Genomic DNA, 26338 nt, shown 5'->3' on the forward strand with positions numbered 1-26338 from the left:
GTATTGTTTTATACTTTTTCGGACTTAAGGGATTAGATGACGAAAAAGGAACTTTGGAGTTATATTTACGTACCTTTTCAGACTCTCTAAAAGCGAAAAGGGACCGAGTTATCTTTGTCGTTAAACTCATTAAAAAGGATTAATAGCGACAAACTTGTCTTTAGACGAGAACGAGTTTCACTATCGCTAGGCTCGTTAAAACATAGCGATGGGCTTGCCCGAAGGGCAAGTTATAGAACAAGCATATGTTATCCTCCTCAAGCTTGACAAAAATAAAGAGGTACTGGTCAGCAATGACTGGGGAAAATTGGGAGAAACTCAAGAAAACTTTGATGGTAGCAAGTCGCTCTTGAACATGACACTTTTCCTCCGTACCACAATCGGGTTGGGTTGTTTCATTCACCAGTCACATCACCATGGTCTCGCCATACCATCCATATTTGGGGTAATGCTACCGATCCATCGCATAAGTGTCGCCATATGTTCAAGAGAAGTCATTTAGAGAAGTCAACCGTGTCCCATCCACTGCCGTACATTATCCTTCATCCTTTCATGACCGCCACCCTGAGTCATATGTCACAGATCGTTTTCACCTCTGTCAAAATCATTAGCTCCGTTCCGTGTCATTGATGTGGGATTCATTAAGGCCCTCCTTTGACGGATCGCTTCTTGTCGACATCAGCTCATTATCCAAGAAGTTGATCTAGGAACACCCCCTTCAGTACTTTGAAGCTTGCATGCCTCAATGGCAAGTTTCTTACTTCCGGCGATAGGTATAGATCAATGACCTTCGACCGAAAGATTTTGCGTGGTGTTCGACGCCAAGTCCTTTATTCACACCACGTGAATTGTACTGCAGTACCTTGAGGGTCATTATCATTATTGATGATTCCTCTCGCGCTTGTTAACGGTTTACCTCATTGACCGGTAATCAAGCGATGTCTTTCCATGTTCGACTTCAGAACATTTCTCACATGGATCGACTTGTACTTAGAGTGAAGATCGAACGAGTTTGAAGACCCCGGATCTAGTTTCATCCATCTGGGCTACGATATATATTCAGGAAAGATAAAGACATTGACATGTACATCATTGCAGCAGATAATAATTCCTATCAAAAAGGATGATGATTTCATCAAAATCATCAGTCTACCATCAGACGATTGTCTGTTCTATGTACAGAAAAATGAATTTATAAAGCTGAGCATGGGAATGCCCGCCTCAGCTAGATCATGAAAGTAGTATGAAAAATAATGTATTGTATTGTATCTTATTACGGGTCTCCTCCCAGCATTGGATGAACTTCGGATCCTCCTGATAAAGCATTTCACCCGATAAACAGCCTCATACTTTAGGGGGCAACTGTTATAGACATTTTTGTGCCTTACAACTATAAGCATGAAATGTCCATAATCTAAGGGATCCAAAGTCCCTAATCATGTTGTTCCTACCCCCACGACCCAATGCACCACGCCCCTGAAACTTGCGCAAATTGCTGCAATTTTGCTCTTTTCTTTCAAACTGATTGTTCTCTTGTTCACTCCTCCTTTGGATGAGAATGAGCTCTTTAAACATGAAAAATGGTTTATATACAAAATATTTTAATTTTTCACTTATCAAAAACCCACTTTGTAATGTTTACATTTGACTTGTTTTTCAAACTCTGTTTTTGGGCAGTTTGCTTTATTTTTGCCTATGATGAACTGAGTGCTTTGATTTTTTGTTTTCCTTGTAGGTGATGGAGATGCTGAAGCTTGGAAAGGTGACCAAGGTTGCCACTGAAGTTATTACATATGGAAAAATTGAAATTACATAAAATTTATACACAAAAACACAAAAAACTCTGTTTTTCCTCAAAACAGGATTTTGAGGAAAAATCAATCACTGAGCATGTGATTATAGAAATTATTGTTGTTAAAACTTTATTTGTCCTCCCCATCCACTTGCTAACCTTTATTGAGCATTTTGAAGGCCTTTCTGACGAAACCCTACACCTAATGAGACCTAAAACCCTAAAAATAACTTTTGCGGATTTAAAGACAAAAAATGACTGCAGATGAACTACATGAATGAAAATGGGCCAGCAGGTAAAGGACATGAGGGAAAATGTATAATAAGACACTACTGTCAGATGATGCATGATCCTAATGGAATGCAACTGACCGAGAGAGACACCTAAAATGCAATGCAACAAGAGAATTTGATCACTAACAGAGGGATGAAGATACCAACACTAACATTGGCTCCAATGGGGATGGTAGCTCCTTGGAGGTGCCAAGAACTACAGATCTCTACGAAAGCAGGCAGTGCCTCTTCCATTGGGCTATGGAGTCAATAAGTTCGACAAACCAAAAACCAATTACTATGAAACTTTGACTCAAGACTCATAGTTGAACTGACTAATTCAAAATTGAAACAAGACTCTCAAAAGCTAAAACTAGACACTCAGCTAAAACTATCTTTAAACTGAACTGACTAAAACAAAAAATGACTCAAAACTAACTTAACTGAAACAAGTACTTACAAGGCTTTCAAATGGCAGCAATCCATCGAGATTTGAGGGCTTCAAATCATGACAACAACAACCTGCTTACTGATGAAATATGTACAATCATGTGAAGTGAGCCTTCTAATGTAACCAATCCAACAAATGGCTACTCAATGAAATTTTGCTCTCTCTTTCCTTGAGCAGGCAGAACAATGTACATTTAGGCAACTCACAATAACAATTGAAACCAAGTCTTATGCTAACAAACGATCCAACATTCATCCTCTCTGGTGCTTGCTAAAGAATGCTGAAAGGATCTTGAAAATCCTGAAGCACTAGCTTGTCTTGAGATCCATCAACAAATATACAAGTACTCCCTTCATTCTGATCTGAAAGAACAACTAGTTGCTGAGTGATAGGAAGGCAGAGAGAGGTATAAGCTTCTACCATCTGAGTGTTAGCTGTAAATTCCTTGACCATGAGAAATTTTGGCATATTGTCTCTCTCAAGCTCATATCCCTCAACTTCATGGTCTAGGTCATTCTTAAACAAAAGACAATCTTCAAGATTATCAAACATGACAGTCTTATCATTTTCATGAAGGAAAACATTATCTTTTCATTGATCAATAAAGCTAATTTCAAGACTATCATTATTTTCAAAAGTGGAAGAAGTTTCACCAACACTTTCTTCACCATGTGCACACTACAGACCTACATTAGTTTGGGCTGTAACCTGACCTTTTAGGAGCTGATCTATCTCATCTTCAGACAGAGGAGATACTAATTTTTTCTTTCTTTTGCTCAAGCAATTATTTTCTTCATGAAATAATGTTTCAAAACATCAAAAACCTGAATGATAATCCTCATTTCCCTGATCTTCTGAAATTTGAAAAAATTGTTGATCATCTTCATATGACATGGAAATCAAATTGCCATTTGCCATTGAGTTATCGAAAGAGGATTTTTGACTTACTTGAACAAAGTTCTCATCTTGTTTTTCATAAAATGACTGGATTTTCTCCTCATGAAGGCTTGGTTCTAATGAAATGAGAACACTTGGGTCAATAACTCTATCTTCTTCATTCCAGATGATCTCAACAACAAAGCTCTCCTTCATGGGATTTAGACCAAGGAAATCTAGATCATCACGATCTGAATCTAGATCTGAAATAGCCGACTTGACTTTATCACATTCTGAAATTGAAACTTGACTTTCCTGCATATTGTTTTCTTCTATGGACAGATCTGAAATAAAACCTTCTCTTTCATTATTTTCGATTGTACTAAGATCTTGATCTTGCTTCAAAGTTTCCTGAGCATCTTGATGAGTATTCTCTAAGTTCTCTTTGTGCTGCTGAAATGGATTTTCGTACAGAACCTCCATGATCTCATCGTCCATGAAGTCATGATATTCATAAACTTTTTCAAGAGTTTCAATAAAACTATAAACATGTTTACAACAGTCTTGAACTAAGGTTAAGGATGGATAAGATTCTTTATACCTCTCAAAGAACATTGTATGAAAATCCTTCAAACAGTAAACACAAGAAGGCGGTAAACTTTCATACCAAGATCGAGCTTCACCTTCCAGAGTGGCCATGAATATCTTCATCAAACAAACTTTAGGAAAATCAACCTTCAACTTGTGAATATGTATGTGAAATCTAACTGGACGTAAAGCGGCATCCTTCCTATCATCATCTTTAAACGTAGGCAAATTCCTTTGCCAATCTACCTTAGGAATTTTATTTGGGAAACCTAGAATGTGATCTTGGCTCATGGGAGCATACCTTCGATCCAGCAAAACCATTTTGATAACAATGAATTCACCAAGAAATTCTTCAGGCTACTGGTTCTTGAAGAGTGGAGTTGCCATAAAAATTCTGAAGCTTGGGATTCTTCGACACTGGAGTCACCAGGAGAATGATTTCAACCTTCATATGTGTCTGACTACTGTCCACTATCAACAATCATATCTAACTTGATTCATGTCCTGGGGAAATTTTCAAGTCAGATGTTCAACTTATAAGACTAGATTGGAGATTGACTGAAGCTGTGTTTATCCACTTGTGCACTCACAAATCAATGTGCAATTCGAAGGCTTCCTGGCACAACTTCAGGCTCGATTTGTAGTTTATAAAGCAAGAACACTAAAAAATAAATAATCTTTTCTTCCCCAGTATGGTCGGCACTATGTTAGGGCCTAAATCTACCTTAGGCTGAAAAAGGTAGGATCTAGGGTAACATCAAACCAAGCTTAACCTGGTAGCTAGCCCTACCAGGTCGGGAGAGGGCTCTCCCCTATCAATCTTAGGAAAATGATCAATGAGGCTTGAGATGACCTGAATGAAGACTGATTTTAGGCTAGGTATTTGCGCAAAAGGGTTTGATTGATTATAATGATGTTTTGTTGGCTCAAACAGAAAGGCAATTTTTGGGTCTTGGGAATGAGGCTTAGTTTTGTAGAGGTCTCAATGGGGCAAGGTAGGAAAGTGATTTGATACTTCAAATTGCATGAAATTGAAAGATTTAGATAGGTGAGGAGTTGAATAGGGTAAGAAAAGCTCAAGGATCCTCTTCAAGCAACTGAAAAACATCAATAACTAAGCAAACCCTAGCTAGAGCACTGCAATTTCAATGGATTCTACCTTTATCCTTGTTTGTTTTAGTTAAGAAGAAGCAAGAGAGATAATTGCATACATAAAACACATATAAACTTAAAATTTACTGAAGGAAACACAATACCAAAGCAATATGCCACATGAATCCCATAAAGTGCTGCAAACCCTGGTCTATTCCTTAGCCAAAACTTCTAAGATGAGTATACAATGAAGCTCCAAGCTTTCTCAAAAGTCCAACAATGATAATGACTGAAAAAACATAAGATATAGGCAAAAAACAACTCATCCTAGCCTCTAGGGGTCAAGCTCATGATTTTAGGAGCTGTTGCAACTAATTCTGAACTGAGAACTACAAATTAGGCAGTGGAAAAGCATGGCTCTAAAAACTAGGGAACCGATTCATTCAGTTGCAAACTAACTTTTTATCGATGAATCTACCTCCATGAGTGAAAATTTGACATAATTACATCAATATCCATCAATTTACATTAAATTACATCATAAGTTTAACATTAAGAAAGAAGAAAGTCAAACTGTCAAGGAACTAGGTGAAAAATAGAGTATACTTGGTCAAACTGAGCAAAATTTCCACTATGTGTCGTGCTGATTTCTCTATGCATATCGCCTATTTACAGCCACTTTTGGAGGTCTTCCTGGTGTCCAAATTTGCTCCAAGTGTTATTTCTTGAAAGGTATACGTGTCTAGCTTCCAGAAAAGGTGGAAATTTTGAATTTAGCCTCCATTTCACCCTCCAAAGCTGATTTCTCCCAACACTGCTCACTGTGTGTCAAAATAAGGGTAGTAAGGTCATTTGTTTGGTGTTTTTGACCTTTTTGGGGGCTCAAAAACTATCAAAATTTCTTGGCCATTATAGGCATGCATATTTTTCCAAGGAAAATCTAAAAATGTTGAGTTTTCATCATTTGGAGGTCCCCATCAAAAGTGAGCACCAGGTGGCGTGGTGCATTGGGTAGAAAAACCTGTGTTAAAATTTCTATGCATATCACCTTTTTACAAACCCGTTTTGAGGACCTTCCTGGTGTCCAAATTGAGTGTGCAATATCTAGTTGGAAATATTCTTGAGTCTAATTTCCAACCCAACTTTAATTTTTCAATTTGGAGTTCATTTTCCCTATCAAATGTCAAATCTCGCAAGACTGGTCAAAATATTCAAAATGAGGTTGCCTAAAGGCAGAGTGTTGTTGCAGTCAACTGTTGAAGGTCTTACTCAACCCCAAATTGAGCTCATGATAGATCACTGGAAATATATTTGTGTCTAGTTATCATTTGACTCATCAAGCAAGTCATTTGGCCAACCAAGATAGGAGAAATCTTGATTTTCCCAAAGTCACTATAGAGGTGCATCAATTCTCCCGAGGCAACTGTATTTTTTACATTTCTCTAAAACCATGACACCTGTGTGAAAATTGAAGGAGGTTTTTCTTCCTTGTCCTATTTTAGACAAAATTGTCTCTCAGTTTTTCCAAATTCATATTTCCTTGCTCAAAAACATCATTTGAGTAAAACCTACCCCGATCTGTGGAACAGGGGATTTGTCGAAATGAAGGGAAATGAAGGAGATAAGGGGCTTCTGAATTCTTGAGGAAATTTTTGGAAGTAGGAAGGGATGTTAGGAAATAGGGGAAAGTGAAATTTCAAATATTGAGTGAGGGGAAGCGGTCCAAAAGGGAAAAACACAGGCCTAGCCTAGAAAATTACCAAATTGTAGCAAGAAACTAGGGTTTGTGGGAAAATGAAGAATTTAAGGGATATCAGTGATGGAAAGTGCTTAATAAGGTACATTAAGGATAGGGGAAGGTGTATGAACATCAAGATACAATTTTTGCTGATGATTTGACCATCCAAGAGAAATTACCTTCAAAACCCTAGGAGAGGGAAATGAACCTTACCTAGGCACAACTAAAGCATGAACAAGGTGTAAAATGACCCATTGGAACCTGACATGATGATGACAACCCTTTGAATGATGTTACACTCAGCTGAATGGTGACATGAAGCTCTTGGGAAGAATCACTGACAGTTTCATCATCCTTCTCATAGGAAGGATCATATTCCTTGTTTGCCAATAATTGAGTTTTCTTAGATGAGTATGAAGAGATTTATGGTGTTTTTAGATTTTTGCTACCAAGGATAAGAATGTATGAGGGACTGTGGGGGGAATGTGTATGAGGGGTTTTTGGAACGTTGCTGACAAGTTTTTTGGGAAATAGGGGGTTTTAGGGAATATTATTTAGTCTCTTGGGACAACAATTAGGGTTTAGGGATTTGTGGCTAGGGTTTGGGATAGTGAGAATTGGGGATAGGGGGTGAATGAATTTAGGGATATGGGGATTAGGGAATGGGTTGATGAAACTAGAAAATGAATGAGGGAATCAAAGAGTGAGGGAGTGATGGAGTGGAATTGGTAGCAAAAACACAAATTATAAACCCTATGCAACTGTTTTTGTCAAAATTGCAAGGAGGTAGGGTTTCAAGTTTTTCTCATTAAATCACCATAAACTCTAAGAGAAACTCATTCACTTGCAGTGGAAGAATGATTGACTTACTTGGACACCTGAAGATTGAGCAAATTTTGCAAATTTGGGAGAGTTTGTGGGTGAAATCGGCTTGAAGCCCTATGCGCCACGCCATTAACCCAGTTCACCTCTCCACTAACCCAGTGCCCTCACCACTTCAATGCACCACGCCAGTGTAAGTTTAACACTGTAGAGGGCTTCCCAATGTGTCGTGCCAACCCTATGCACCGTGCCCCTGAAACTTGCCCAAATTGTTGCAGTTTTGCTCTTTGCTTTCAACCCGACTATTCTCTTGTTCACTCCTCCTTTGGATGCAAATGAGCTCTTTATATATGAAAAATGGTTTATATACAAAAGATTTTATTTTTTCACTTGTCAAAAACCCACTTTGTAATGTTTGCATTTGACTTTCTTTTCAAACTCTGTTTTTGGGAAGTTTGCTTTATTTTTGCCAGTGATGAACTGAATGCTTTGATTTTTTATTTGCCTTGCAGGTGATGGAGATGTTGAAGCTTGGCAAGGTGACTAGGGTTGATACTGAAGTTATTACATATTAAAAACCTAAATTACATCAAATTTATACTTAAAAACATAAAAAACTCTATTTTCCTCAAAACAGGGTTTTGAGGAAAAATCAATCACTGAGCATGTGATTATAGAAATTATTGTTGCTGAAACTTTATTTGTCCTCCTCATGTGCCTGCTAACCTTTATTAAGCATTTTGAAGACCTTTTTGACGAAACCCTAGACCTAATGAGACCTAAAACCCTAAAGATAACTTTTGTGTATTTAAAGACAAAAAATGACTGCAGATGATCTAGATGAATGAAAATGGGCCAACAGGTAAAGGAGATGAAGGAAAATGTATAATAAGCCACTACCATCAGATGATCCATGATCCTTATGGAATGCAGCTAATCGAGCGAGACACCGAAAATTCAATGCAACAAGAGAATTTGATCACTGACGGAGGGATGAAGATACCTAACAGGCCCATCACTAGTTCTCTCTTTGGTGCACTTCTAGTGACAATATTTTATTAACCCTCACCAATGCTCTTTTTGGTTACTTTTGGTGACGGTCAAAAAATGTTCGTCATCATTGATCATTCCAATGAGTTTTTGATGACGATATGTACCTGTTACTCTATTTTTTGTCAAAAGATAACGATTTAAGACCATTGTTGTGGAGTCTTTTTCATTATATGTCCAAGGTCATAGTGGTTATAAAAGTTAGTCAATTTGTTAAGAACATAGAAAATTTTAGGGGCGAATTTTATCCCATAGGTGAAATTTAAGGGGTTTCATATTTTAGAGGGGAAAATTTTAAAATTACACACTTTCTAATAGTTAGCCCAAGAAATATTTAAAAAATAAATGATTATTATATTTTAGCCCATTAAAAGTAGGGCAGATAAATGTTGCAAAGCCCGCTTCGCCTGATTTGGTTGTAAAATTTTCTTGCCATCGCCCAATTTCTGGTTTGGTTGTAGAATTTTCTTCTTGGCATCGTCTCAATTTCCACTAATAGGACTAGTTAGGGGGCTTTGTCCATTCCTTGGAAAAACAAAACTATAGAATTTTCTTGCCATCGCCCGATTTCTGGTTTTTCTGTAGAATTTTCTTCTTAGCATTGCCCTGATTTCCAGTAATAGGACTGGTTAGGGGCTTTGTCCATTCCTTGGAAAAACAAAGCTAGGTTGTATTCTCGTTGGAAAAACAAAAGTAGGTTGTATTCTTCGTGGATTTTAGGGCGTAGGGGTTGGCAGTTCGATTCGTTGAATTTGCATTGCATTTGACTTCCATTTGACAAGCATCTAAGGTCTATTATAACCTTTGGTCCTCATTGGCATATAAAATAGAGCTGCTAAAATTGGACCTCTCAACGAAAAATTTCTCTTGGGACATTCCTAGATTCAGATAGTTTCCTAAGCTTGAGGTATTTTACTTTCACACTAACCTGCTAAATGGTACTAACCCACTGAATGGTATTTTTCTCTCCTTCCTTGGAAATCTCTCTTTGTTGAAAAACTTAACGCTAGCCTACATCCCTCTGGATCAAGGTGTAATCCCACATGAACTCGGGAACTTGTCAACATTGCAGTACTTGTGGATGAAAAATGACAGTTTAGTAAGAGAAATTCGAGAGTCATTGGGGAATATAAGAGATATGGTACACTTGGACCTCTCATAAAATCATTTATCTAGAAGGATCCCAAACACATTGATGGCCTTTTCAAAGATGACAGATTTATTTCTATATAAGAACAATTTATATGGACCAATTTTAGACAATATCAACAATCTTAAGAGTGTGGTGAATTTGGATCTATCAATGAATGAGCTCAGTGGAAGCATCCCCAATGGGATTGGATATTTGACAAACGTACAGACACTGCAATTATACAATAACAAACTCTCTAGGTGTATACCCTCTCGGCTTGATAAGCTTGTTAATTGAGTCCATCTCAATCTTTTTACCAACAAGCACATAGGAATACTATAGCTGAGGGAATATGGCCTCGGCTACACTCTCCATGGCTTTTGTGGCCAACTGTAGTAGCACTCATGCATATTTTCATGTAAACTCTACTTCCCATGCTACTCACCATCCATATCATTCAAAATTACAAGCTGACACCATATGGATGTCGGCCTATTCTTGCATTATTCTTTGTTAGCTAATAATCTGTTCATGTAGGTTTTTCTAAGATATTGTGTTGTTTTATTTCATTACAGTTGCCATAATGCTAATGTACCTTTAGAATTATGTGTGGTGATGCAAAATTGCTTAACCAAATGAAAGAATGATGCGTGAATATTACTTGGGAATTCATTAATTTAGATTGGTCTTTACTACATGATGTATTGGATGGTGGTACTAAGCTTATTGTAGTCAATTTGATTATTATTTAGTTCAAACAAGTACATTTGTTTATGTTTGTTAGTTGCATTTGGATTTGGGGTTGAAGCTGTAATTGATGTGTCACATGCTATTATTAATGGGCAGGCTTCGTGGAAGTGATTCTCTGAATACTTGGGTCTCAAGAGCTCCAGTGGCTTCCATTGCCTAAGGAAATACAACGAGGAATTTGTTACAGTAGTTGCATTCCAAACTAATGTGGTGAGGATATGTTCACACTTTTGATAATATCCCATATATGATTGTGAGTCACCACCACCATTGTTGGTCTAATTATTGGATTTCTTGGTCTGATAATGGAAAACTAGCATTATGATAGTAAAGCAAGTTATAGAAAATTAGGAGCTTCCCATTGTGGAATTTTTCTCCATGACTAGACATCACACTATTGTATGTGTAGGTGATCACACTATTGCTTTTCTTAGTATTTCTCTTCCACAATGGCCACTTTGGTCTCTCTGGATATTGTTTTGTTGTATAATTAATAATTGTGATAGTTGTGAGTGTAGAGATCATTTTGCTCTGTGTGGATGCCATATTTCCATCCTTTTATTGCATTTACATGCGTGGTTTAGCTGGGGTTAGTTGAACTGGTTTTCGCTCATGTCGCAGGGGATTTATAAGAAACGCCATATACTTATGTGAGGAAACATTCCTTGGATTTCCCCAAAAAATGGTCTCTTTACCATTGATCTAGTTTTTTAGAAATCACTTTTCTTTGGGATTATTCAGTGGTATCTATGGGATTATTTTTACTAGATCAAAACCAATCAGGCCTGTCTCGATGTTGCTTTAGATTGTAAAATTGTCAGAATAATGTATATGTGTATGCAGTTGATTTCAGGTTGATGTGATCATAGTGGTTGTTCATATTGAGGTCACTTGACAATATGGCTACAATTTTGTTTATATGGATGTCAGTGTTTGATCCAGAGCTCAAACTGCTTGATGATTCTTGAAAATATTTCCACTAGTTCCTATTTTTTTGTGTATAGGGAGAGAAATTGATGCTTAGATTACTAGGGGATGAAATCGCATTCCCTTACATAAAAGAAATTCACTACATCAAAATCCCCTCACCATCCATATCATTCAAAATTACAAGCTTACACCATATGAATGTCTACCTATTCTTGCATTATTGTCTACTAGCTAATAATCTGTTCATGCAGGTTTTTCTAAGATACAATGTTGTTTTATTTCGTTTTAGTTGCCATAATGCTAATGCATCATTAGAATTTTTTGTGCTGATGCAAAATTTCTTTGTCAAATGAAATAATGATGAGAGAATATTACTTGGCAATTCATTAATTTAGATGGGTTTTTACTACATGAAGTATTGGATGGTGGTACTGAGCTTATTATAGCCAGTTTGATTATTTTTCAGTTCAAACAAGCATATTTGTTTATCTTTGTTAGTTGCATTTGGATTTGGGATTGAAGTTGTAATTGATGCATCATGTGCTATTGTTAATGGGTAGGCTTTAGGGAAGTGATTCTCTGAATACTTAGGTCTCAAGAGCTCTAGTGGCTTCTCTTGCCCAAGGAAATACAACGAGGACTTCATTTTACTAGTTGCATTCCAAACTAATGCGATGAGGATATGTTCACACTTTTGATAATATCCCATAAATGATTGTGAGTCACCACCACCGTTGTTGGTCTAATTAGTGGATTTCTTGGTCTAAAAATGGAAAACCGACATTGTGATAGTAAAGCAAGTTATAGAGAATTAGGAGCTTCCCACTGTGGAATTTTTCTCCATAACTGGACATCACACTGTCGTATGTGTAGTTCATAACACTATTGATTGTCTTAGTAGTTCTCTTCCACAATGGCGACTTTGGTGTCTTTGGATATTGTTTTGTTGTATAATTAATAATTGTGATAGTTGTGAGCATAGAGATCATTTTGCTCTATGTGGATGCCATATTTCCATCCTTTTTTGCATTTACAGGCATGGCTTAGCTTGGGTTAGTTGAACTGGTTATCATCGATGTCATTAGGGATTTACAACAAACACCATCTACTTATGTGAGGAAACATTCCTTGGATTTCCCCAAAAAATGGTCTCTTTTCCATTGATCTAGTTTTTTAGAAATCACTTTGCTTTAAGATTATTCGGTGGTATCTATTGGACTATTTTTGCTGGATAAAAACCACTCAGGCCTATCTTGATGTTGCTTTAGATTGTAAAATTGTTAGACTGATGTATATGTGTATGTAGTTGATTTCAAATTGTTGTGATCATGGTGGTTGTTCATATTGAGGTCACTTGACAATCTGGCTGCAATTTTGTTTATATGGATGTCATTGTTTGATCCAGAGCTCAAATTGCTTTATGATTCTTGAAAATATTTCCACTGGTTCCTATTTTTTTGTGTATAGGGAGAGAAACTAGTTGTTAGATTACTAGGGGATGAAATTGCATTCCTTTACATAAAAGAAATTCACTACATCAAAGTCCCCTCACCATCCATATCATTCAAAATTACAAGCTTACACCATATGGATGTCTGCCTATTCTTGCATTATTCTCTGCTAGCTAATAATTTGTTCATGCAAGTTTTTCTAAGATACAATGTTGTTTTATTTTGTTGCAGTTGCTATAATGCTAATGCACCATTAGAATTCTATGTGTTGATGCAAAATTGCTTTATCAAATGAAATAATGATGAGTGAATATTACTTGGCAATTCATTAATTTAGATGGGTTTTACTACATGAAGTATTGGATGGTGGTACTGAGCTTATTGTAGTCAATTTGATTATTATTTAGTTCAAACAAGTATATTTGTTTCTATTTGTTAGTTGCATTTGGAGTTGGGGTTGAAGTTGTAATTAATGCGTCACGTGCTATTGTTAATGGGCAGGCTTCAAGGAAGTGATTCTTCGAATACTTAGGTCTCAAGAGCTCCAGTGGCTTCCCTTGCAGGAAATACAATGAGGACTTTGTTTCAGTAGTTTCATTCCAAACTAATGCGGTGAGAATATGTTCACACTTTTGATAATATCCCATATATGATTGTGAGTCACCACCACCATTGTTGTTCTAATTAGTCGATTTATTATTCTGGTAATGGCAAAGTGGCATTGTGATAGTAAAGCAAGTTATAGAAAATTAAGAGGTTCCCACAGTGGAATTTTTCTCCATGACTGGACATCACACTATTGTATGTGTAGGTGATCACACTATTGATTTTCTTAGTACTTCTCTTCCACAATGGCCACTTTTGTGTCTCTGGATATTGTTTTGTTGTATAATTGTGATAGTTGTGAGTGTAGCAATCATTTTTCTCTATGTGGATGCCATATTTCCATTCTTTTATCACATTTTCATGCATGGTTTAGTTGGGGTTGGTTGAACTGGTTGTCGCCAATGTCATCGGTGATTTACAAGAAATACCATCTACTTATGTGAGGCAACATTCCTTGGATTTCCCCAAAAATGGTCTCTTTACCATTGATATAGTTTTTTAGAAATCACTTTGCTTTGATATTATTCATTGGTATCTATGGGACTAATTTTGTTGGATCAAAACCACTCAGGCATGTCTTCATGTTTCTTTAGATTGTAAAATTTTCAGACTGATGTATATGTGTATGTAGTTGATTTCAGATTGCTATGATCATGGTGGTTGTTCATATTGAGGTCACTTGACAATCTGGCTACAATCTGGTTTATATGGATGTGAGTGTCTGATCCAGAGCTCAAATTTCTTTATGATTCTTAAAAATATCCCCACTGGTTCCTATTTTTTTGTGTATAGGGAGAGAAACTGATGCTTAGATTACTAGGGGATGAAATTTCATTCCTTTACATAAAAGAAATGTCACTGATATCATTGAGAAATTATGCATAGAAGATTTCAACAGTAAATACAATGGAAACAATAAATATCATAAAGATACAACCATGCATGATAGTGACAACAAGTTTTCCCTGGGAAACCCAAACTTGGGAGAAAACCCAACAACTCTTCTTCTAGGAGAAATTATTCTTCAACAATGTTTACAATTCCAAATTGTCTAGAAATATGTGCCAAAAATCCAAGTCCAAACTTCAGTCAAATTCGTCCTCTATCTGCTCCCACATGTGGTTGTTATAGAAGAGAGATGACGATGACAAGTAATCAAATGAAGTATCACATTATGTATATATATACAAGTTGAATGGGCGCATTTACCCCAGGGGACATGTCCCTTCATGAGCTGGGTCGACTTGTCCTTTTTGAGCCTACATGAAGCCCAACAAAAAATTGAATTTTTATTTGTATTTTCATAAATATTCTAGGTCGATTTAGTAGGCCTCTTGGAATGTTGGAATACCTCCTGTCACTACACAAAAATTAAAACTTTGTCTTAGCAACGAAGATATTATCCTTGGCTGCAACAAATTTTCCCTTAGCTAAAATTTCTCATCCATAAGAAAATTTCAGGAGCTTGCTATGTTGATGTATGTCTATAGATAACTCCATCCTAGAGTGGATAATGTGAGTATCTAGGGAATTTTACCTCTGGCAAGAATCTCTTATGGCTCCTTAGAAAAAAGTATCAATCTCCTCTGGTCAAAGTCCCGTTCTGGTTTCTTAGGAGAGAATCTTCCCTTGGACTATTCACCCTCAACCAAAATCCTTTAAGGATTCTCAGGTGAATTACATCTATCTCCTCTAGTCAAAGTCCTTTATGACCTAGCCAAGTCGTTTTAGCTTCTCAAGAGAAGTTTTGTCCAATCCTGTAAATTTCCTGTATAATTGCCTTAGGCCATTCACCTTTCTAGTCAAAATCCTTTATGACCAAGCCATGTCTTTCTATCTTCTCAGGTGAATGTATCCATCTCCCATGGAAAAATTCCTTTATGACCTAGCTAAAATCCTTTATGGCTTCAGAAGATGGCCTGCCCTAATCCTACAAAGAAATCAACCCTCCCTCTAAAAAAGGGAGACTTTCTGCATCATGCAAAGCTTGTCTATGAAGCATACAAACTTCACTATAGTCATAATATTGGTGAGAATGTCTGCAATCTTCTCATCTGTGTGTGCATACTACAAATCCACTGCTCCTTTCTTCACCATGTCTCAGATGAAGTGCTCTGATCAAATATTCCTGCAAGAAGCTTTTGAAGTCATATTGTTTCATAACTTGTGACATAAGCTATGATATACTTTGTCTCTTTTGTACTAGGTGCGATAGAAATCAACTTCTTGTTGAACCAAGGTATCATAGCTAATCCCAAGCTAAAGTAGCACCAAGATGTGCTCTTTTTGTCCTCTACACTCCTAGCCCAATCTGAATCCATATATCCCTGCAAATTCACTTCACCACTTGAGACATATATCAAACCATATCTACTGTATCATGCTAGTACCTCCACCATGATTTTCGACAACCCAATGTATCTACCTCAACTCGACCATATATTGACTTAGGTTGTTCACTACAAAGAAAATATCAAGCTTGGTGTTAACCAACGATATCAAGAATCTAATCAATTTCTTGTACATCGTGAGATCCACCAAATCTGAATCTCCAATCCCAAGCAATAGTGTATCATTCCATAATCCTTCATTTCAATCTTCGAGGCCAACTCCCTCTAACACTCCAGCAGGCCTTCCTATGGTAGTCTTAGTTTCTCCCTCTATCACAAAAGCAAATCCTCCTATCGATGTTGCTCCCTCTATCATGCAAGCAATTACTTTTGTTATTGTTACTCCCTATGTCATGTAAGTAAGTCATTTTGCTATTTGACATTGTCTCCTCAAAGAAGGCATATTTCTCTTAGAGACCTTCTGTCTTTGAGCATCTTGACAATATCAACCCATTACATCCTCTTTGGAAGTTTTCTCCTTCCACTCTGCTTGACTATCTGCTCCCTCGGTACTGAAAGCTCTTCTAGTCATCTAGCACAGCCCTGGATGTCTATACAACTTCTCCCTCTCAAACACCAATCACGTTTGTTGAGTTTACCTTCGAGTCCTTAGGTCATACAAGAAATTATCCATCAGAGACTGGAGAAATAAAAATCCTTTTGGTACACTCCCTCTTATTGGGAGAACCCTCTTGCCACAAAATTTTCTTTATTCTTCTAGATGCTACCATCTATTGCCATAATCATTTCCTTGGTAGCCTTCACAATGTATCTGCAAACCTCATTCAGGAGGCCATGGAAGAAACAATTATAAGCAAGAAAAATTATAAAGACAAGAGGTTGTCCAAGAAATAAAGATAATAATAATATTCAAGGGAGAAATATAGGAAGTACTTAAATCTTGATTAAGAAACAAAAGAAATTGTTGAGGGTTGTAGGGAATTTTCAACTCCTTGATCCTTGCTTCCTTGCAGAAATCAATGAAGTCCATCTGCAATATCATCCAACTTGGATTCCTTATCTTCTTCTGGAGTGGATGCTCATCCTCATCCTTAACATTCAATTGCTAATGCATGTTACTTTCCATTCTTGCACTATCTGTAAGAGATAGGGTTTCTTCATCCTACAAATTAGGCTTAGCAAGCCATTCCTCGAGTTATCTAGCCAAACCCAAGGCTTAACAACAAGCTAGCATCAACACCAAGTCCACCCTTGGATCTCTTGCTTGCATTCCACATGTTATCAAGGAGATAAACCAAGCAAGCATGTCACAAACTCCACTTGCATCCAACAGTCCAAGTCTTGGTCTAAGGTTTAATTCCATAAGCCTTAAGACTTTCAACAAGTGTAAAGACTTCAAGACAAATAAAAAAACTCCTCAAATCCCTTATCATAACAACCACTTGTCACCTATTTATTTTCCCTTTTGTTCATTGTTGATAAGCCTAGTTTTGCAGCCTCAAACTTGTTCAACCTTGGCCTAACATAGGCCTCAAGTTCACCTTTGACCTTTGGCAGCCTTCCTTTCCTCAACCGTTTAGGTTGTAGACTCTTTCTTTGCATCGCTTTCCTAGTTGTTGCACAACCAACTCAACCATCCTTCTTAGCAGTCTCCAACAAGTTTTGGTACCCGTGTTGATGCCCTAAACTGCCTTGAAGCCACCTTCTCTTCTTCACTCTATGTGTTTATACATCAAACACAACCCAAAAACTTCCCTTCTGCTTGTGGCTAGACACCTTGTGGCTATTAGCCCTCAACTAGGTTGAACAAACTCAATACAAGCCTCACAAATTCCTTCTTTCATCTCTGTCCAACCTTCAATTGCCCTAATTCAAGTCTATATAGCTTCACGAATCCCCTATTTTAGACTTGTAGAACCTTCCTAGGCTTTCCACCCTACGGCTAGGCATATAGCCCTTGGCCTTCTTTATGCAACCCTAGACCTAACCAAACCATGGTTAATTCGTTTGGATAGACCTTTGACTTAGCTATTCCATAACAAATTTCCTTGTTCATTCCTTAATTTGACCTCTTCTAACTTGTTTCCCGTGGCTCCTTCTAGGGCTCTCTTGCTCCACAAATGAATTCCCTCTCCCTTGTCTCTTAGGCTTACTTTTAATGGCTGATATCTCAACCAAGCTTTGATTCCATGGAGGTTAATTGTTAAATTGTATCATGATCATTGTATTGAGGTTTAGATGTCACTAGGTTTATTAACAATATGATTGTCAACCTCGCTTTTGTTGGTACACTTTGTACTGAGAATTATTCATGATACTTGTATGTGTAGCAATTTGGATTGTCTAAACTCTAATTATTTTATGTTTTGTAGTTTTGGTGACAATTTGGCAAAACAATTTTTAGTCAGAAAGTGGTTTTTTGTTATTTAAGATCGATTTTTAATATAAGAATGGATTTAGTGCCCTGAAAAACCCAAGGGCACTCAATTTGTGCCGAGTTTACCAATCAAACTTGTAATTCCAACAAATTACTGTCATATTTCAGGCACATTTGACCAAACAAATATTAAGGCTTTTGATCATTCTGTTGGTGTATGTTGATTTAACGTATTTATATGATTGATGCCCTAGTCCATGCATGGGTTAGACACTTCGAGCTTGTTATAGTATTGCAAGTAGAGATTACTTGTTTAATGACTGCCCTTGGTGTATATGGATCTCACTTTGCAAATGTTATTTCATCACATTAAATGTTTGTGTCGGATTTTCATTGTAAACAACGAACTGATCTAGTTTTTTGGCCACTTTCCCTTGTTCTTTCATTCTAGGTAGGATCATATGGACAAAAAAGGGGCGTAGTGGAGGCAAAGATAAAAGTTGCAATCAATGGGTTTGGAAGGATTCGTCACAATTCTCTACAATGTTGGCATGGTCGAAAGGACTCCCCTTTGGATGTGGTTGTCATCAATGAAACCGGAGGTGTTAAACAGGCCTCGCATTTGCTCAAATATGATTCTATTCTTGAAACCTTTGACACAGATGTGCAAGTAACAGGAAATGATGGAATTTCTGTAGATGGAAAGGTCATTAAAGTTGTATCAAATCAGAACCCTGTAAATCTGCCATGGAGGTAAGTACATGAAACTAATACTTTGTATAGGATTATAGGTTAATGCTACAGATCATCTTACACTTAAGTATTGGATCTGACTCTGGATCTTTACAGTTGGGTTTAGAAGATATTGAAATTCTTTGGGATAAATATCAGTTCATTCAAAAATCAATAATTAGAGCATTGTGAAATTGACATGTTCAACACTTAACAGGCTCCCTCGGGTCTCAATTAGATTACTCAAATGCACTAACTTTAATCAACATGGTCAATTCTTTATTTTCTATGTATAGTATTTTGGTTGCTTAGGTGAACTTGGCTTGACGACTGAAAGAAATCAAAATAGAGAATGAAAGACCTGATTTAAAAAAATATAAGCATGTGCATTGCAAATTTGCTGATTAGCATATTTTAAGGGTATTGTTTAACTATTTCAAGTTTTTGAGTTTTTGGTCAAACAATTTTTTGTCAAATTGTGATATTTTGTTATTTAAAATGTGTTTTGGCTTGCATATATGGATTCAACACCTGAAAAACCCATAGAACACTCGAATTCTAGAAATATCGCAATTCAAACTTACAATTTCAACAAATTCCTACTTAATTCTGAACAAATTCCACTGAAAAATATACCCCGAACAACTCCAAAACCTATAACAAATAGACTACTAGAAGAGGCAACAACAACCACTACTGCAAAAAAATTGTTAAATCTATATAATACTAGGTAGCCTTCTAGGATTATTATATAGAGAAAATTGATGCTTCTCAGCTCATGACGAAATTCTTTTTATTGTATTTGCAAGGACTATGGGATTGATTTGGTCATAGAAGGCACTGATGTGATTATTTATAGGGAAGGTGTTGGTAAGCATCTCCAAGGTGGGGCAAAGATGGTTTTGATCACATCTCCTGGAGAGGGAGATATTCCTACATATGTTTGTGGTGTGAACGAGGAAAAATATAATCTTGCAGAAGAAATTATTAGCAATGCCTCCTGCACTACTAATTACCTGCCTCCTTTCCTTAAAGTTCTGGACCAGAAATTCGGTGAGTTTCATCTGGTTGAACAGAATGAACAATATATTCATTGTTTCCCCTATTTCATGTTGAAATATAACATATCATTTTATATTGCCAATCAACATAGTTTATCTAGATCTAAAATGGCATTGTTTAGTTCCTATTTGAGTACATTACTTTGTTCCTATTCAATATGCTTGCCAATGTACACCTAAATTTGTTTAGTGTAGGAATCATTAAGGGCACCATGAAAACAACTCATTCATATACTGGTGATCAGAGACTTCTCGATGCTAGTCATAGAGATCTTAGGCACACTAGAGTTGCACCCTTGAACATTGTCCCAACATCAATAGGAGCAGCAAAGGAAGTGGCACTAGTTCTCCCAAGTCTGAAAGGAAAACTGAATGGAATTGCTCTAAGAGTGCCAACACCCAATGTATCCATTGTTGAATTGGTTTTTTAGGTGGAGAAGAAGACATTTGCAGAGGAGATGAATGCAGTGTTCTAAGAAAGTGCATATAGAGAGCTTAATGGCATCCTTCTAGTGTGTGACGAGCCTCTAATGTCAATAGATTTAAGGTGTTCAGATGTCTCCTCAAGTGTGGATTCATCACTCATAATGGTGATGGGAGATGATATGGTGAAAGTGGTTGCTTGGTATGACAATGAATGGGGTTATTCACAGAGGATTGTTGATTTGGCTGACATCATTGCCAACAAATGGAAGTCTTAGACAATTAATTTCTCCTTCCTCAACCTAAGTTGGTACATAACAAATATGGTTGTTTTTGTTTTCCATTATTATTTTCTATCAAATGAGCCACTTAATCTAATCTATGTAATGTATGTTTTATGTTGTTTATTTCATGACAACTTTATGAGCAATTTTTCAAATTATATTACAATTTTTTGGTTTTTGCAAGGTGCTTTGCATAATTATTTTTCCCCTCTATTGGTAAGGGATGCCTTATTCAACTTACTGACATCATAGTTTCAAGCTCATAGTGTGTATTTAAAAAGTTTATTTTTTGAACTACATTCTGAATCATAGAAATTTTAAATAAGAAAATTATTCAAATTGTTATTTTTTTTTTAGAAATTGTGTATCATGATTGAAACCACTCATCTTGGTAAGTGGTATTGGGACTTGGAGGACAAGATAACCTCCTTGCAACCCAATCCCTTTTGATGCTTCACAACCATCAATTTTCACTCAATATCCATCATTTGATAAAGTGAAAGGGGACGCTATGTGCCAAGAGGGAAAGGATGTGGGATTGGCCTTGCTTGTCACCTTAGCCTATGAAGAGGGGATAGGTAGATGAGTGATAGAGGATGTGGGACCCTTTTCCCATTTGTAACAAAAATGGTGGGCAGTTGTTCAAGATAAGTGGGCCCCGAAAAAAAGTGTACACACTATGATAAAAGGAAATAAAATATGAGGGAGGGAAGAAAGAGGATCGGGAGGGGAGAGAGAGAGAGAGAGAGAGAGAGAAGGGTGATTGAGTGATGACAGTTCAAATAAAGGTGGCCAAGGAGGTTATGTTTCAACTTCTTAGGGTGACATGTGGACCTAAGGTGCCACATGAACAACCACATCGAAATCATCCCAAATCAACAGAAGTTGCCTTATGTTAAAAAAGCAAAAATAAATAAGTTTGGAGCCAAAATCTTATTTTGGCCATAATAGGAGAAAAAACTCCAAGCTATATGAAAATTTTGGGTTAAGTCTATAATGAGGAAAATCATAGAGGTGCCAATGAGGGCCACTAATAACCAATTATGCACCTGGTCCTGCTTCATATCTTTTGTTGAGCATTATCTTCTGGTCCTGCTTCATATCTCCAGTGTTACTACATGCATTGACAAATGATGTGTATGTTGGGTATCAGTGGAGATTCCATGCTGAACCACTTCTACTCATACATCATATTGTACTGTAAGGTCAACACCAATATATCTTCCTTCCTTCTGATATTTTATGATAGGAATCCCCATATCATACTTATCTTTATTAAATGATTGTGACAAAAATGGCATTGATTGTGTCTTGCTGCTTCCCAATTTTTTTATCATTGTGAGAAAATGATCAAGAAATTACCTTTGCGAGGCCCTGGTAGCATCTTCAAGTTCCTCATAGTCACAAGATGATGAACTCATTCTTGAAATGTATCTTCTCACGTCATTTTTCATGCAATGGTATCATCTATAGGGCACTCTGCAAGCAAATATACACATTTCCTCCATATGACTATTACAAAGTAGGATTCTTATAAATCTTGTGAGGAAAAAAAAGGGTTTTTGGTTCAGGGCTCCCCATTTAATACTGAACAGAATTGAGGGTACCAGTCAACAAAAAAGTAGATTCACCTCTGAAATGATGTAAAGGGTTTCTCCCTTGCAATAATTTCTCAAGTGAACATTTTGGATATTAACTTGCCATTATGGTTGTCACTACATATATGCAAGTTTTTTCAAAATAAAATATGCATTCTAGTTTTTGTCTTCATAAATTAGAAAGTAATGTTGAGCATGTATTCCTTAACCTCTTCACAGTCTGAAGTGTAAATCTTGTTTTACAAACATTACCCACCACCTCCATATATGCTCAACCAATATTGGAAAATGTTTCATAAAATTCCTCAAATCAAAGGTGTTAATTTAACTCCCACAATGACTCTGTATACCCTATCATTTAACTCCACCAAACTAAAACTCTATGTCATTTGAAATAGAAGTTATTTTAATTGTTCTCATTTTTGCTACATTATCCCACCTACCATCTGCAACATGAATGTTTTTTTTTTTTTAACAAGGTCAGGGAGTTGATATATTATCAAAAGATTTGTTGGAGCAAGCTCCTATTACAAAGGATTGCAAAAAGATAAACATCTAAGCGAGGAGATAAGAACGTAGACTCTTCTCCTAGGCTAGTGTTCAAGACTTCATGTATTTTTATGGGTATTATAGTGTACTGCCTAACAAACTAACCTATTAGAAAGAGAAATTTACATGTCATGGGTTCTCCGACAGTTTTTCAAGGCTTATAGACTATTTGCTCCTAAGTTGGCTATTTCTTCTTTTCATATTTGACCGAGTTCTCTCCTTCTTTACTTGTGCTATTGATTTTGTAATGTGCCACTGTGGTTCCATTTGAGTTGATTTCCTATTCTTCCTTTCGCTTTGAATTTTGCTCCTTATTTTTTGTGCTTCCTTGGATTTGTAATGCCTAAGGTGATTTTTGTTCTTCTGGTGTTGGCCGCTTTCATTTTGTTGGGAACGGAGGCCATTGGAATCGACGAACAGGGTTTTCAATTTAATAACTACCCAGATTAAGTCGCAAAGTTCGGAATCATGAGATGAATGGTAGAGATTATCTAGAGGTGCTGCAGTCTGGAGGAACAATTGCTGCCGTCAATGAATCAAATCAACGGTCATCATGCGCGAAAATGTTCAAACAATAATCAATGAGAAAGGTGAGATTAAAGGTGAAGGTGGTATTTCAAGTGGACAAGAAACCGTGAGTGGTGAAAAGGGGTTGACGCTCAGTTCTAATGACTGGGCGACACGTAGCAGTGAAGGAAAGAGACAAAACCACTTTTCGAGTGGGTAATCTCCGAGCATGTTGTCGGCCCAATATCAATAAGAATCGTCAGCAACATGAATGCTTGTTAGCAGTTCATAAAATTTAGAATTTCTAGGCTCTAAGTTGCAAAGGTGTTCCACTTTCACTCACCTACTTAAAAAATTCAATCAATTTAGGATGCATCAAACAAGGACCTACACAATAGGATCATTTTATAATGTCATATTTCTTAATAAATTCTCAAGTCTATCTAAAATAATATGCATGACCAAGATGATCAACTATGCAAAAATAATATTTCTGGCACAAGACTTCTGACTTGTGCTCTATCAATGTTTTTCCAGCCATATCCATGAGTTCTGGATGACTGCAAGTACACAAAAGTAAAAGAGATTAATTTCGTAGAAGAGAGAAAGAAAGAAATACTTACATCCTTATACTTGTTACGACATATATAAATCCAAGATCAAGTGTAAGAAAATTATAAATCCATGCAGATGTTAATCTGATATTAGCACTAACTACAGTTAATAATCTAAATTAAATTAATTCTTTGTTAGAAAGGAAAGAGGGAAGTGTTTTTAAGCTTATGAAATAAATTAAGAGCACAATAAAAATGTATCCAGAAAGCAGGCATATCTTTCAAACACAAAAGTAACTATCTAGGCTGAAAAACAAACACCTAGCTAAAGAACTCCACAAAGGAGGTCATTGAGGATTCTAAAATACATTAAGAGCACAATAAAGATGTAACTGAAAAGAACACATATCCTTAAAATACAAAATTAGCTATCTAGGTTGAAGCACAAACACCTAACTATATAACAACACGAAGGATACAATTGAAGTATGTCAAGTGGAGGGATGGAATATTGGGAGAAAAAGGCCAGATTAATGAAACATATCAAAAGTTTATGTTGAGCTTAAAAGATTTAAATCATTGAAGGGTATGGATAGCCTACAATAATATTCCTACCATTGACCTTTGGAGAGTTCATTTAACATAGCAATCAATCAGATTCCTTATGGTTTCTTAAAAGTAACCAAATGGTGTTATAACAAGCATATATGTTGATGAAAGACAAATAATCAACTAGAAGAGCTTGAATGTTTGTTTATTAACTGTAACCTACCTCCAAGTTCAAAATGGGTAAGAACCAAACTTTTCTCAAGCCATATTTATTCTTTGCGCCAACAGAAGCAGGGTGCTTGATAGCCTAGGGTGGGGGAGATCCCCACGTGTGGGTGTGTCATCAATACAACAAAATGAACAAAAAAAGGACCTGATGTATTATTTATTTAAATACTTCTACATAAAATAAAAATGAAATGACATCATATTTATTTCAATTTCTATATTTAAATTTTAAGCAATTATAAACTAACATAAATCCATCTTATCCTTAGATCTATTAAACATCGATATGAATAAAAAAAGGCAAGGTGAAAACCTCAAACTTCTTTTCTCACACCAATGGATATTGTTTGAACAAAAATTAGGGTTTTGTAGCTATACCTGTACAACTTGTTACAACAAAAAAAGGGAGAATTATATCTTTAATACTCATATCCATGCATCTCCATCTCAAGATAGGCAAGACGATGAAATTTATTTTTCACAAATTCCATTCTCTAACATAGCTACTTGGAAACTATTTTACAAACTAATTAGATAACAAGATACATAGATAGATCATACCTAATTTTTCAATAGGCCTCAAAGGAAGTACCCAAACTCGGCAAGCAAGGATTGTAATCCCAATTCTTTATTCCATTTAAATTCTTTTTCTCGCATTTCTTTCACAGGTTTCCTCCCTCTCATGACTGGCATAGAGCTTAATATTTGTTTAAATATACTTGCATAAGTGAGAGTTCGAATGTCTGCCTTTGTTACCCCTAGGTTGAGGGAACATATTCCCTCACTATCTCTAATCATTGTTCCTCCCATGGATTATGAATTTGTTGTTTCACCATTTTTCCCTTGTATTTCTTCTCCATTTTTGCATTTTTTGCCTTTTTTATTTTTTTCACTTATCTTCTTCCTGTCAATTTTCTATGGACTTCTTGTGGCTCATCTCCCACTCCTTACTCATATATTTATATTCAAATACATGAGAAATATATTTATATTCCATATGAGGAATATACATATTTCAGTCCTTGAGGGATTTCTTGGACAACAAGACTCATATCCATTACAAGAAATACTCATTATGAGTTCAACACATTGTGACATGTAGGATTTCTCCCTACCACCTGTGCTAAACCTAATTAACTTTCCATGAGAAATATCTTTATATTCCATATAAGGAATATTCTTATAAGCAATATTCTTATAAGGAATATACTTGTTTTGGTTCTTGATGGATTGCTTAACAAGGCTTTAAGCCATCACAAGAAATACTCGGTATGAACTTTGTTAGCCCTTTACAAAGCCTTTATTATTCAGTGAAATATTTGCCATGATTTTACAAGATAATATAATTTGGTGAGAGATTCACCAAAAAAATTATATATACATTTTATATTATTGATAAAATCGCCTTCCATTTTTCCTATGTATCATGGGCATTCGCCCATTTATTATACATATAAATTTAGGGGGGTTCTTAAAATTTTCCCTGGTTAAGAAGTAATTAGTGTGCATCATTTCCCTCAAGTCATAAGAATATAGTTTTCCTACAAGTCAACACATGATTCATCTCTATTAGGT

At 36.3% G+C, this 26338-nt stretch overlaps 1 pseudogene; it reads left to right on the forward strand.

Annotated features, from left to right (window-relative positions):
* Window positions 1-10165: 10165 nt before the first annotated feature.
* LOC149264377 (glyceraldehyde-3-phosphate dehydrogenase A, chloroplastic-like) lies at window positions 10166-20772 on the forward strand (annotated as a pseudogene).
* The last annotated feature ends 5566 nt before the right edge of the window (window positions 20773-26338 follow it).

The sequence above is a fragment of the Pinus tabuliformis genome, chromosome 6 (assembly GCF_031772625.1).
Source record: "Pinus tabuliformis cultivar Carrire ecotype Pingquan chromosome 6, CPIR1, whole genome shotgun sequence".
In the NCBI taxonomy this organism is placed as follows: Eukaryota; Viridiplantae; Streptophyta; class Pinopsida; order Pinales; family Pinaceae; genus Pinus; species Pinus tabuliformis.